Below are 14,149 nucleotides of genomic sequence, written 5' to 3' on the forward strand. Positions count from 1 at the left end.
TTCAAGAACCTTATTCTTTGAACACAGGGCAAAAATACCTCTGAAACTTGGGATCCAAGCTAAAGGTTTCAAAGACTTTACAACTTGATCACAGACCCCCTGTTACCTCAGATTGAAACCTTACACTGCAGACCCTGAAAAATTTCAGAAGGTCTCATACCCTGAACACAAACCAGCAGTTACTTCAGACTCAAACCTTTGGAGTGACCCTGAAAATTTTCAGAGAACATGTACACACACCTCTAAATATCTGACTCAAAACATGGAATATATGCCCTTAGGGAGATCAGAGACTTCCTACCCTAAGCATGGACTTCCAAACACCTCAGGCAGAAAACTTGGAACAAAGACTTTCAAAGAATTCATGGACCTCACTTTCTGAACACAGACTCCCAAATACCTCAGACCGAAATGTGGGACTCAGACATTCTAAAAGTTCAAAGACTATACACCCTGAAAACAAGTCTCTTAATTCCTAAGACTAAACCCACAGAACAGAAGCTGGAAATCTCAGAGTCTTCAAACTCTGAATACAGACCTATAAATAACTCAGGCTGAATCTTTGGGACACAGATCCTCGGAAAGTACAGAGACCTCATGCCATGAATGCAGACCTCCAGATACATGAAACTTAAGCCTTTGGAAACAGACCCCCACAGGTTTTGGAGACCTCTCACCCTGAACAGAGACTCGCCAAACACCTCAGACTCAAACATTAAAAGAAAGACACCAAAAGGTATGAGAGGCCTCACACTCTGATCATAGACCCACAATGACCTTAGGTTCAAACCTTACAACACAAATTTTCGAAGACTTCAGAGACCTCACACTGTGACCACAGACAACCAAATACTTTAGAGTCAAAACCTTGAGCCACAGACCTCAAGGAGTTCAGAAATCTTATACCCTGAACATGAACTCCAAATACCTTACACAAAAATCTTGGAGCATAGCCACTCTAAGTGTTCAAGGGCCATACTCCTTGAGCACAGACCCCAAATGCATCAAATCTAAACATGAAACACAGACCCTCCAAAATTTTAGGGATCTCACACCTTGAATGCAAACCCCCATGTACCTCATGAACCTTATAAAGCTGATAAGCCTCATTAAGCCTTATAAAGCTGATCTCAAAGATTTGAGGGACCTCATACCCTACACAGATAAAGTATTCAGAAGCTTCACACTCTCAACGCTAATACCACATAACTCAGATTCAAACCTAGGGACCCAGAAATGGTAAATATCTGGGTAAATATAATAGACGATTCTTTTCCTCCCCGGTTCTTTAAAGCATGTTCGACACTTAAAAGTAAAATTTATAACATTGTCTGGCTTTTTTTCACAATGGGTTTGCCGCCAGAACACAGGTGTCATGAAAACTATCCCTAAACCTAAACCAAAATGGGAAAGGAAAAGACTCATATCAACAGCGTTGTTGTTGGACACATAGATTCGGGCAAGTCTACCACTACTGGTCATCTGATCTACAAATGTGGTGGGATCAACAAAAGAACTATCAGAAAATTGGAAGAGGCTGCTGAGATGGAAAAGGGCCCCTTCAAGTATGCCTGGGTCTTGGATAAACTGAAAGCTGAATGTGAATGTGGTATCAACATTGATATCTCCCTGTGGAAATTTGAAACCAGCAAGTATTATGCAATGATCACTGATGCCCCAGGACACAGAGACTTTATAAAAAACGTGATCACAGGCACATCTCAGGCTGACTGTGCTGTCCTGATTGTTGCTGCTGGTGTTGGTGAATTTGAAGCTGGTATCTCCAAGAATGGCAGACCCATGAGCATGCCCTTCTCGCTTATGCACTGGGTGTGAAACAACTAATTGCTGGTGTTAACAAAGTGGATTCCACTGAGCCACCCACCCTACAGCTAGAAGAGATATTAGGAAATTGTTAAGGAAGGCACCACCTACATTAAGAAAATTGGCTACAACCTCAACACAGTAGCATTTGTGCCAATTTCTGGTTGGAATGGTGACAACATGCTGGAGCCAAGTGCTAACATGCCTTGGTTCAAGGGATGGAAAGTCACTGTAAAGATGGGAATGCCAGTGGAACCACAATGCATGAAGCTCTGGACTGTATTCTACCACCAACTCATCCAACTGATAAGCCCTTGCACCTGCCTCTCGAGGACGTCTACAAAATCGGTGGTATTGGTACTGTCCCTGTGGGCCGAGTGGAGACTGGTGTTCTTAAACCTGGCACGGTGGTCACCTTTGCTCCAGTCAACGTTACAACTGAAGTAAACTCTGTTGAAATGCACCATGAAGCTTTGAGTGAGGCTCTTCCTGGGGACAATGTGGGCTTCAATGTCAAGAATGTATCTGTCAAACATAACATAATAATAAAAAAAAAAAAATTAAAAAAAAAAAGAATGTATCTGTCAATGATGTTCATTGTGGCAATGTGGCTGGTGACAGCAAAAGTGACCCACCAATGGAAGCAGCTGGCTTTACGGTCCAGGTGATTATCCTGAACCATCCAGGCCGAATCAGTGCTGGATATGCACCTGTGCTGGATTGTCACACAGCTCACATTGCTTGCAAGTTTGCTGAGCTGAAGGAGAAGATAGATCATCGTTCTGGAAAAAAGCTGGAAGATGGTCCCAAGTTCTTGAAAACTGGTGATCCTGTCATCATTGATATGGTTCTTGGCAAGCCTATTTGTGTTGAGAGCTTCTCTGACTATCCTGTTCATGACTATTCATGACAGACTATCCTGTTCATTTTGCTGTTCATGACATGAGACCGACGGTTGCTGTGGGTGTCATCAAAGCAGTGGACAAGAAGGCAGCTGGAGTAGACAAGGTCACCAAGTCTGCCCAGAAAGCTCAGAAGGCTAAATGAATATTATCCCCAATACCTGCCACCCCAGTCTTAATCAGTGTTGGAAGAATGGTGTCAGAACTGTTTGCGTCGGGCGCCTGGGTGGCTCAGTCGTTAAGCATCTGCCTTAGGCTCGGGTCATGATCCCAGTGTCCTGGGATCGAGCCCCGCATCGGGCTCCCTGCTCCGCGGGAAGCCTGCTTCTCCCTCTCCCACTCCCCCTGCTTGTGTTCCCTCTCTCGCTGTGTCTCTCTCTGTCAAATAAGTAAAATCTTAAAAAAAAGGAACTGTTTATGTTAATTGGCCATTTAAGTTTAATAGTAAAAAACTGGTTAATGATAATGCATTGTAAAACCTTCAGAAGGAAAGGAGAATGTTTTGTGGACCATTTGGGGGTTTGTGTGTGTGTGTGTGGCATTTAAGTCATTAGTTTTTAAACTCAGTACTTTTTAATGGAAACAACTTGACCAAAAATCTGTCACAGAATTTTGAGACCCATTAAAACAAAAGTTTAATGAGAAAAAAAATTATAACATTGTGTGTAGTTTTCAACGTATGTGAATGTAACCAATCAGACAACTATAGCCTAAAGAGGAGATGGTAAAGAGGCCTATAAGGTGGCAAGTTTTCTACATTTGAACTGAAATGAGAAAATATTGATTCTAAGTGGAAAATGAAAAGTTAAATATGTACTTTGTAATTCCTAGAGCAACTACTATAAAACCACATGCAAAGATATAGTCAAACTCACAACAGATATATTGAAATGGGATATTGAAAAGTTTTAAATAAACCAAAACAAGGCAGTAAAGGTAAAACAGGAATGAAAAACAGAAGGAAAAAACAGAAAACAATAACATGGTAGGTCTAAATCCAAACATCAATAATCCACGAAATTTAAATGGCCTAACTACATCAATTAAAGAACAAAGACTATCAAAATTAAAAACCATGACCTAACTATATGCAAATGTAATGATATAGGTAGGATGAAAACGAAAGGATGGCTGGCTTCCGTGTGGAGATATACAGACTTGGAAAGAGCATCACTTCCATCCTCACAAGAAAAAAGCTGGACAAACTGCAACTTAAATACTTTTCTTGAAACCATCAATGAAATGAGGTTTCTGGGAAAATAACTAACTTGAAATCTAGAGACAGGCACCTATAAGAAGACATAGGACCTGAGCATTTGATTATCTGGGAAAGATGCCTTCAAATGTCACATAAGCCGGTAAGAAAATGAAGGTAAACATGTTTAACAAATTGCTAAAGGCTGAGTGTGTAGTACTGTGAGAGTGTGAAGTCTTAGGGGGTCGCAGACCTGGGAGTTTCACACCTGCTTGAACCCTTTTCTTCTAGAACACCACTAAGCACTGGCAGGGAAGCTGAGGAGAATCCTGAGAAGACTGAGGAAAATGGACAGCAGGGGCTGCTGAAAGTATACAAACCAATCTTCTCAATCTCCCATACAAAACAAAAGCCTTAGTTTGCATGCTGAAAACTATCAAAATATGTTGCCTAAGGTCACTGGTAAAAACCCACTGCAATTGGGAGAAACATATGGAAACTGTCATTGAAACGTTTGCCTACCCATTCTATCTCCCCTAAGTAGCAAAAGCCTTCATCTGCAGGGGGAAGGACATCAAAGCTCTAGCCTACTGCAGCTGGGAGAAGGGAAGTCTGGGAGTGGGAATGGGGAGTGGGAATGGGGAGTAATCTCTATCCCTGGAGTAATAAGTGCTAGGCTCAGCATTCTATCTGGCAGAGTGCCAGAAACTCTTGTGAGGGCCACATAACCCTGAGACCCAGGTTCACAGTGCCTGCCTAATACTGAGACTTACTAAGGACATCAGGAAACATACTCCCTCCCACTCCCCACCCACCAACAAGCCTCAACGAAAACATAAGCATGAAATACAGCTAAGAGGGGGGCCTGGGTGGCTCAGTGGTTAAGCGTCTGCCTTTGGCTCAGGTCATGATCCCAGGGTACTGGGATCGAGCCCCGCATCGGGCTCCCTGCTCCGCGGGAAGCCTGCTTCTCCCTCTCCCACTCCCCCTGCTTGTGTTCCTGCTCTCGTTATGTCTCTCTCTGTCAAATAAATAAATAAAATCTTAAAAAAAAAAAAAAAAGAAATACAGCTAAGAAAGCTCTAAGAAACAGACTTTCTCTAGGGAACCACACAATGGAAAGACCCAAGTCCAAGTGGGGAGATCAAAACAAGGCATGAGTAGAAGGACTTGAAGGCTCTTGGTGCACTGAGGGTAACTACAGCAACGATAAACTTAGTACAACTCCTTACTAGATTAATACTAAATCCTAGCAGACATACCCATACTAAAATCCTAGGAGAAGTAACTGTACACTCTTCTCCAAACGTACAAAAGATTTCCTTCAGTATCTAACTGTGCTATACAACATATCACATTTTCAACATAGAATTCTTCTGCCTACAAAAAGGCAAGAAACACACAGCCTGGAGACAAAGCAATCATCAGAGCCAAACTTGGATATAACACAGATGATGAAAGTATCAGAGAAGTTAAAATAATTGTAGTTAATATGTTAAAGGTTCTAACGGAAATGGGAGTGAGAGAGAAAGTCCTCTCTGGTGTCTCAGTTAAGCCTGATTCTTAGGCAAGCACCGTGGACCGTGGTGTCGGGCGAACACCTTCACAATATTCCTGTCCCTTCCCTATGGGTAGAGCTTGTTTCCCGTTTGCTTCTCCCAGCAGCATGAGTATACCTAGCTACAGCTTTGATGCCCTGGCTCCTGAAGATGGAAGTTTTTGTTACTTTGGGAAGATAGGAAAGTAGGTCTGGGCCAAGTTTCCTTGATGACCTCCATTGCTTTCCCCTAGTTGCAGCACAATTTTACCAGTGCCTGCAGATTAAGCTTTTTCATTCTGTAAGGGGGATCAGGGAAATGGGTCTGGGAGGATTTTGGCAATGGCTGTTCTCTTCTCCTTGCTAGCACCACAGGGAAACCTTTCTGGATTCTCTGTGTGAGCCTGGTGGTATTCCTGGAGGAAAAGCCTGCAAGAGGGTGGGAACTCCACATGGCTGAGTCCCCTGGGAACTTCGCGTTCTCATGCCAGGTCCCCAGGAGTTCATCACAATTTTTTGTTTAATATTCATAATGGCTTCTGCCCCTGGTAAGCAAATGCTCCAGGCTTGTGTCTCCCTGCAGCTGCCTATCTCCCTCCAGATTTTGGGAAGACATTTACTCTATGACCTCAGTTCTTTGATGAGTACAAGAAAACTCATTAGTTTGTAATTCGTCCGATTTTCCCTTTGATGGGATAGGCAACATCTTTCCAGCTCTCCATCTCTGAACTGAACTTCTAGGTCATATGGTATGTGTATATTTAACTTTATAGGAACCTGCCAAACCATTTTCTAAGAGTGGCTATACAATTTTGTATTTGTGCCAATAACATATGAGAGATCCAGTTGTTCCACACCCTTATCAGTCCTTGGTATTGTCAGTACTTTCTCGTTTTGTCATTTAATAGGTATGTAATGGTATCTCTTGTGGTTATAATTTGTATTTCCCAAATGGCCAATAATGTGGTGCATCTTTTCATGTGCTAATTGCCCATCTATATATCCTCTTTGGTTTAGTGACCATGACTTTTTGCCAATTTATAAATTGGGTTGTGTTTTTTTCTTGTTATTGAGTTTGGAGAGTTCTTTATATATTCTGGATGGAAGCCCTTTGTTAGATATATGATTTTCAAATATATTCTGTTTGTAGCTGTCTTTCATTAAAGTTAGTATTTTATTAGTTTAAGGACATTGAAGAGCCCTCATGAAAATTCAGACCTAAGGTGGGATTTTATAATATACACACGCATCCTCAAAATTGCAGCCTAAACTTTCCTACTCTTGTATAGTCATAAGCCAGCCACCTTATCTTGTATAATCGTAAGCCTACCACTTTTAAGATACCTTAAACAAAGAATCAAGTGCTCTGCAGTTTTAAGGTCAGAATATTAGGCAGGAATATGTTTGACCTTGTAAAGAGGAGATTATATCAGTTCAAATTAATTATCTTCTATGATAGAGAGAAAGGCCTTAAAATAAACTAATAGATTTTCAATTAATCAGGCCTGAGCTAGGCTTCTATTTCTATCCTTTAGTCTTACTAATGATTAGTTCTGTGGTTTAGGAATCATACTCCCAAGGAATCCAGGGGTTCTATAGAGGATCCCCCAGAGGCTGTCTAAGAGATCAGCAAGGCAGGGACAGAGATGATAAGCTTCTGAGAGCCTCTCCTCTCTGGCTTCAAGCAGAGCAGCTGTTTTTTTATTATTAAGTTTGGCTATATTTTTTATTTAATAAACATTTATATTTTGAAATGATTAGATTTACAGAACAGTTGCAAAGATAATACAAAGAGTTCCCAACATGGTATCTTCGTCATAGCTAAAAAATTAACATTGGTACTGTGCTTGGAGTACTGCTAACGAAACCACAGACTTTATTTAGATTTCATTAATTTCTCCAGTAAGATTCTTTTTTAAAAAAAGATTTTATTTTTAAATAATCTCTACCTGCAACATGGGGCGCAAACTCACAACCCCGAGATCAAGAGTCACACGCTCCATTGACTGAGCCAGCCAGGTGCCCCTCCACTAATATTCTTTTAATGTTCCAGAATCCAATCCAGGAAACCACGTTGCATTAGAGAAGATTTTCTTTTCATTCTTTTGACAGTGTCTTTCACAAAGCCAAAGTTCTAAATTTTGACGAAGATTGACTTACCAATTTTTTTGTATGAATTGTGCTTTTAGTGTCATGTCTAAGAATTTCTGGACAAACTCAAGGTCTCCTAAGTTTTTTTCTTTAAGTTTTATAGTTTTATATTTTACATTTAGATATATGCTTATTTGGTATTAATTTTTGTGTATGATGTGAAGTTTAAATAGTTCATTTTTGTTGCATATGACTGTCCAATTGTCCCCACACCATTTATTAAAAATACAGATTTTCCTTGCCTTACAATGGGGTTATGTCCCAAAAAAAACCCATCAAAAGTTGAAAATACTGTAAGTTGAAAATGCATCTAATAAACCTAACCTACCAAACATCATAGCTTAGCCTAGCCTTAAACAGGCTCAGAACACTTATATTAGCCTGCAGTTGGGCAAAATCATCTAACACAAGGCCTATTTTATTTGATCATTTTTTAAAAGATTTTATTTATTTATTTGACAGAGAGAGAGAGAGAGAGAGCACACACAAGCAGGTGGAACGGCAGGCAGAGGGAGAGGGAGAAGCCGGCTCCCCGCTGAGCAGAGAGTCTGATGCGGGGCTCGATCCCAGGACCCTGGGACCATGACCTGAGCTGAAGGCAGACGCTTAACAACTGAGACACCCAGGTGACCGACAAAGCCTATTTTATAATAAAGGTTGAATATCTCATGTAATATATTGAATACTGTACTGAAAGTGAAAAACAGAATGGTTTTATGGGTACAGAACGGTTGTAAGTGTATTGGTTCCTCTTAATTGCATGGCTGACTGGGAGCTATGGCTTGTCGCTGCTGCCCAGTGTCACGAATAAGTATTATACTACATATACTTAGCCTGGGAAAAGATGAAAACTCAAAATTCAAGGTACCATTTCTACTGAAAGTATATTGCTTTTACGCCACTGTAAACTTGAAAAATTGTAAGTCAAACCACTGTAAGCCATTGTACTGCCCTGTACGATCATCTGTACTACCCTTCATCCATTGAATTGGTTTTGCACCTTTGTCAAAAACACAATTGGCCATATTTGTGTGGGCCAATTTCTAGGCTCTATTCTATCCCATTCATCTAGGCATCTTGATTACTGTCACTTTATAATAATTCTTTTTTTAAATTTTCTTTTATTATGTTATGTTAATCACCATACATTACATTATTAGTTTTTGATGTAGTGTTCCATGATTCATTGTTTGCATATAACACCCAGTGCTCCTTTCAGTATGTGCCCTCTTTAATACCCATCACCAGGCTAACCCATCCCCCCACCCCCGTCCCCTCTAGAACCCTCAGTTTGTTTCTCAGAGTCCATAGTCTTTCATGGTTGGTCTCCCCCTCCGATATCCCCCCTTCATTTTTCCCTTCCTACTATCTTCTTCTTCTTTTTTTAACATATAATGTATTATTTGTTTCAGAGGTACAGGTCTGTGATTCAACAGTCTTACACAATTCACAGTGCTCACCATAGCACATACCCTCCCCAATGTCTATCACCCAACCACCCCATCCTTCCCACCCCCCACCACTCCAGCAACCTTAAGTTTGTTTCCTGAGATTAAGAATTCCTCATATCAGTGAGATCATATGATACATGTCTTTCTCTGATTGACTTATTTCGCTTAGCATAATACCCTCTACTTCCATCCATGTCGTTGCAAATGGCAAGATTTCGTTTTCTTTGATGGCTGCATAATATTCCATTGTATATATATATCACATCTTATTTATCCATTCATCTGTTGATGGACATCTTGGCTCTTTCCATAGTTTGGCTATTGTGGACATTGTTGCTATAAACATTGGGGTGCACGTACCCCTTTGCATCACTACATTTGTATCTTTGGGGTAAATACCCAGTAGTACAATTGCTGGGATGTACAGTAGCTCCATTTTCAACTTTTTGAGGAACCTCCATACTGCCTTCCAGAGTGGCTGCACCAGCTTGCATTCCCACCAACAGTGTAGGAGGGTTCCCCTTTCTCCGCATCCCCGCCAACATCTGTCGTTTCCTGGCTTGTTAATTTTAGCCATTCTGACTGGTGTGAGGTGGTACCTCATTGAGGTTTTGATTTGGATTTCCCTGATGCCGAGCGATGTTGAACACTTTTTCATGTGTCTGTTGGCCATTTGGATGTCTTCTTTGGAAAAATGTCTGTTCATGTCTTCTGCCCATTTCTTGATTGGATCATTTATTCTTTGGGTGTTGAGTTTGATAAGTTCTTTATAAAAGATTTTGGATACTAGCCCTTTATCTGATATGTCATTTGCAAATATCTTCTCCCATTCTGTCGGTTGTCTTTTGGTTTTGTTGACTGTTTCCTTTGCTGTGCAAAAGCTTTTTATCATGATGAAGTCCCAATAGTTCATTTTTGCCCTTGCTTCCCTTGCCTTTGGCGATGTTTCTAGGAAGAAGTTGCTGCAGCTGAGGTCGAAGAGGTTGCTGCCTGTGTTCTCGTTTAGGATTTTGATTGACTCCTGTCTCACATCTTAGGCCTTTCATCCATTTTGAGTCTATTTTTGAGTGTGGTGTAAGGAAATGGTCCAGTTTCATTCTTCTGCATGTGGCTGTCCAATTTTCCCAACACCATTTGTTGAAGAGACTGTCTTTTTTCCATTGGACATTTGTTCCTGCTTTGTTGAAGATTAGTTGACCATAGAGTTGAGGGTCCATTTCTGGGCTCTCTATTCTGTTCCATTGATCTATGTGTCTGTTTTTGTGCCAGTACCATACTGTCTTGATGATTACAGTTTGTAATAGAGCTTGAAGTCCGGACTTGTGATGCCACCAGCTTTGCTTTTCTTTTTCAACATTCCTCTGGCTATTTGGGGTCTTTTCTTGTTCCATACAAATTTTAGGATTATTTGTTCCATTTCTTTGAAAAAAGTTGATGGTCTTTTGAGAGGTTGCGTTAAATGTGTAGATTGCTCTAGGTAGCACTGACATCGTCACAGTATTTGTTCTTCCAATCCATGAGCATGGAACGTTTTTCCATTTCTTTGTGTCTTCCTCAGTTTCTTTCATGAGTATTCTATAGTTTTCTGAGTACAGATTCTTTGCCTCTTTGGTTAGATTTATTCCTAGGTATCTTATGGTTTTGGGTGCAATAAATGGGATCGACTCCTTAATTTCTCTTTCTTCTGTCTTGTTGGTATATAGGAATGCCACTGATTTCTGTGCATTGATTTTATATCCTGCCACTTTACTGAATTCCTGTATGAGTTCTAGCAGTTTTGGGGTGGAGTCTTTTGGGTTTTCCACATAAAGTATCATATCATCTGCAAAGAGTGAGAGTTTGACTTCTTCCTTGCCAATTTGGATGCCTTTTATTTCTTTTTGTTGTCTGATTGCTGAGGCTAGGACTTCTAGTACTATGTTGAATAGCAGTGGTGATAGTGGACATCCCTGCTGTGTTCCTGACCTTAGGGGAAAAGCTCTCAGTTTTTCCCCATTGAGAATGATATTCGCTGTGGGTTTTTCATAGATGGCTTTTATGATATCGAGGTATGTACCCTCTATCCCTACACTCTGAAGAGTTTTAATCAAGAAAGGATGCAGTACTTTGTCAAATGCTTTTTCTGCATCTATTGAGAGGATCGTATGGTTCTTGTTCTTTCTTTTATTAATGTATTGTATCACATTGATTGATTTGTGGATGTTGAACCAACCTTGCAGCCCAGGAATAAATCCCACTTGGTCGTGGTGAATAATCCTTTTGATGTACTGTTGGATCCTATTGGCTAGTATTTTGGTGAGAATTTTTGCATCCATGTTCATCAAGGATATTGGTCTGTAATTCTCCTTTTTGATGGGGTCTTTGTCTGGTTTTGGGATCAAGGTAATGGTGGCCTCATAAAACGAGTTTGGAAGTTTTCCTTCCATTTCTATTTTTTGGAACAGTTTCAGAAGAGTAGGTATTAATTCTTCTTTAAATGTTTGGTAGAATTCCCCTGGGAAGCCATCTGGCCCTGGGCTTTTGTTTGTTGGGAGATTTTTGATGACTGCTTCAATTTCCTTAGTGGTTATAGGTCTGCTCAGGTTTTCTATTTCTTCCTGGTTCAGTTTTAGTAGTTTATACATCTCTAGGAATGCATCCATTTCTTCCAGATTATCTAATTTGCTGACATATACTTGCTCATAATATGTTCTTATAATTGTTTGTATTTCTTTGGTGTTGGTTGTGATCTCTCCTCTTTCATTCATGATTTTATTTATTTGGGTCATTTCTATTTTCTTTTTGGTAAGTCTGGCCAGGGGTTTATCAATCTTATTATTTCTTTCAAAGAACCAGCTCCTAGTTTCGTTGATGTGTTCTACTGTTCTTTTGGTTTCTATTTCATTGATTTCTGCTCTGATCTTTATTTCTCTTCTCCTGCTGGGTTTAGGCTTCATTTGCTGTTCTTTCTCCAGCTCCTTTAGGTGTAGGGTTAGGCTGTGTATTTGAGACCTTTCTCGTTTCTTGAGAAGGGCTTGTATTGCTATATACTTTCCTCTTAGGACCGCCTTTGCTGCATCCCAAAGATTTTGAACAGTTGTGTTTTCATTTTCACTTGTTTCCATGAATTTTTAAAATTCTTTTTTAATTTCCTGGTTGACCCCTTCATTCTTTAGTAGGATGCTCTTTAGCCTCCATGTATTTGAGTTCTTTCCGACTTTCCCCTTGTGATTGAATTCTAGTTTCAAAGCATTGTGGTCCAAAAATGTGCAGGGAATGATCCCAATCTTTTGGTACCAGCTGAGACCTGATTTGTGACCTAGGATGTGATCTATTCTAGAGAATGTTCCATGGGCACTAGAGAAGAATGTGTATTCTGTTGCTTTGGGATGGAATGTTCTGAATATATGTGTGAAGTCCATTTGGTCCAGTGTGTCATTTCAAGTCTTTATTTCCTTGTTGATCTTTTGCTTAGATGATCTGTCCATTTCAGTGAGGGGGGTGTTAAAGTCCCCCATTATTATTGTATTGTTGTCGATGTGTTTCTTTGCTTTTGTTATTACTTGGCTTATATAATTGGCTGCTCCCATGTTAGGGGCATCGATATTTACAATTGTTAGATCTTCTTGTTGGATAGACCCTTTAAGTAAGATATAGTGTCCTTCCTCATCTCTTATTATAGTCTTGGGTTTAAAATCTAATTTGTCTGATATAAGGATTGCCAGCCCAGCTTTCTTATGGTGTCCATTAGCATGGTAAATGGTTTTCCACCCCCTCACTTTCAATCTGGAGGTGTCTTTGGGTCTAAAATGAGTCTCTAGCAGACAGCATATCGATGGGTCTTGTTTTTTTATCCAATCTGATAGGCTGTGTCTTTTGATTGGGGCATTTAGCCCATTTACATTCAGGGTAACTATTGAAAGATATGAATTTAGTGCCATTGTATTCCCTGTAAGGTGACTGTTATGGTATATTGTCTCTGTTCTTTTCTGGTCTGTGTTACTTTTAGGCTCTCTCTTTGCTTCGAGGACCCCTTTCAATATTTCTTGTAGGGCTGGTTTTGTGTTTGCAAATTCCTTTAGTTTTTGTTTGTTCTGGAAGCTTTTTATCTCTCCTTCTATTTTCGATGACAGCCTAGCTGGATATGGTATTCTTGGCTGCATGTTTTTCTCGTTTAATGCTCTGAATATATCATGCCTGTCCTTTCTGGCCTGTCAGGTCTCTGTGGATAGATCTGTTGCCAATCTAATGTTTCTACCATTGTCGGTTACAGACCTCTTGTCCCGAGCTACTTTCAGGATTTTCTCTTTGTCTCTGAGACTTGTAAGTTTTACTATTAGATGTCAGGGGGTTGACCTATTTTTATTGATTTCGAGGGGGGTTCTCTGTGCCTCCTGGATTTTGATGCCTGTTTCCTTCCCCAAATTAGGGAAGTTCTCTGCTATAATTTGCTCCAATATACCTTCTGCCCCTCTCTCTCTTTCTTCTTCTTCTGGGATCCCAATTATTCTAATATTGTCTCATCTTATGGTATCACTTATCTCTTGAATTCTGCCCTTGTGATCCAGTAGTTGTTTATCTCTCTTTTTCTCAGCTTCTTTATTCTCCATCATTTGTCTTCTGTATCACAAATTCTTCCTTCTGCCTCATTTATCCTAGCAGTTAGAGCCTCCATTTTTTATTGCACCTCATTAATAGCCTTTTTGATTTTGACTTGGTTAGATTTTAGTTCTTTTATTTCTCTAGAAAGGGTTTCTCTAGTACCTTCCATGCTTTTTTCAAGCCCAGCTAGTATCTTTATAATCATCATTCCAGACTCTAGTTCTGACATCTTACTAATGTCCGTATTGATTAGGTCCCTGGCAGTTGGTACTGCCTCTTGTTCTTTTTTTTGAAGTGAATTTTTCCATCTTGTCATTTTGTCCAGAGGAGAATAGATGAATGAGAGAACAAAATGCTAACAGAGTAACAACGACCCCAGAAAAATATACACTAAACAAATCAGAAGAGACCTGAAACTGGGGGGGAAGAAAGGGAAAGAAAGAGAAAAGAAAAAAAAAGAATAAGAAGAAGAGAAAAAAAGGAAAATAAAGAAGAAAAAGAAAAAAAA

General features: G+C 40.0%; 1 pseudogene; it reads left to right on the forward strand.

The window, feature by feature from the left end:
* Positions 1 to 1,404: 1,404 nt before the first annotated feature.
* On the forward strand, positions 1,405 to 2,871 carry LOC116627953 (annotated as a pseudogene).
* Positions 2,872 to 14,149: the final 11,278 nt, after the last annotated feature.

Source organism: Phoca vitulina, unplaced genomic scaffold (genome assembly GCF_004348235.1).
Source record: "Phoca vitulina isolate PV1807 unplaced genomic scaffold, GSC_HSeal_1.0 scaffold107, whole genome shotgun sequence".
Taxonomy (NCBI): domain Eukaryota; kingdom Metazoa; phylum Chordata; class Mammalia; order Carnivora; family Phocidae; genus Phoca; species Phoca vitulina.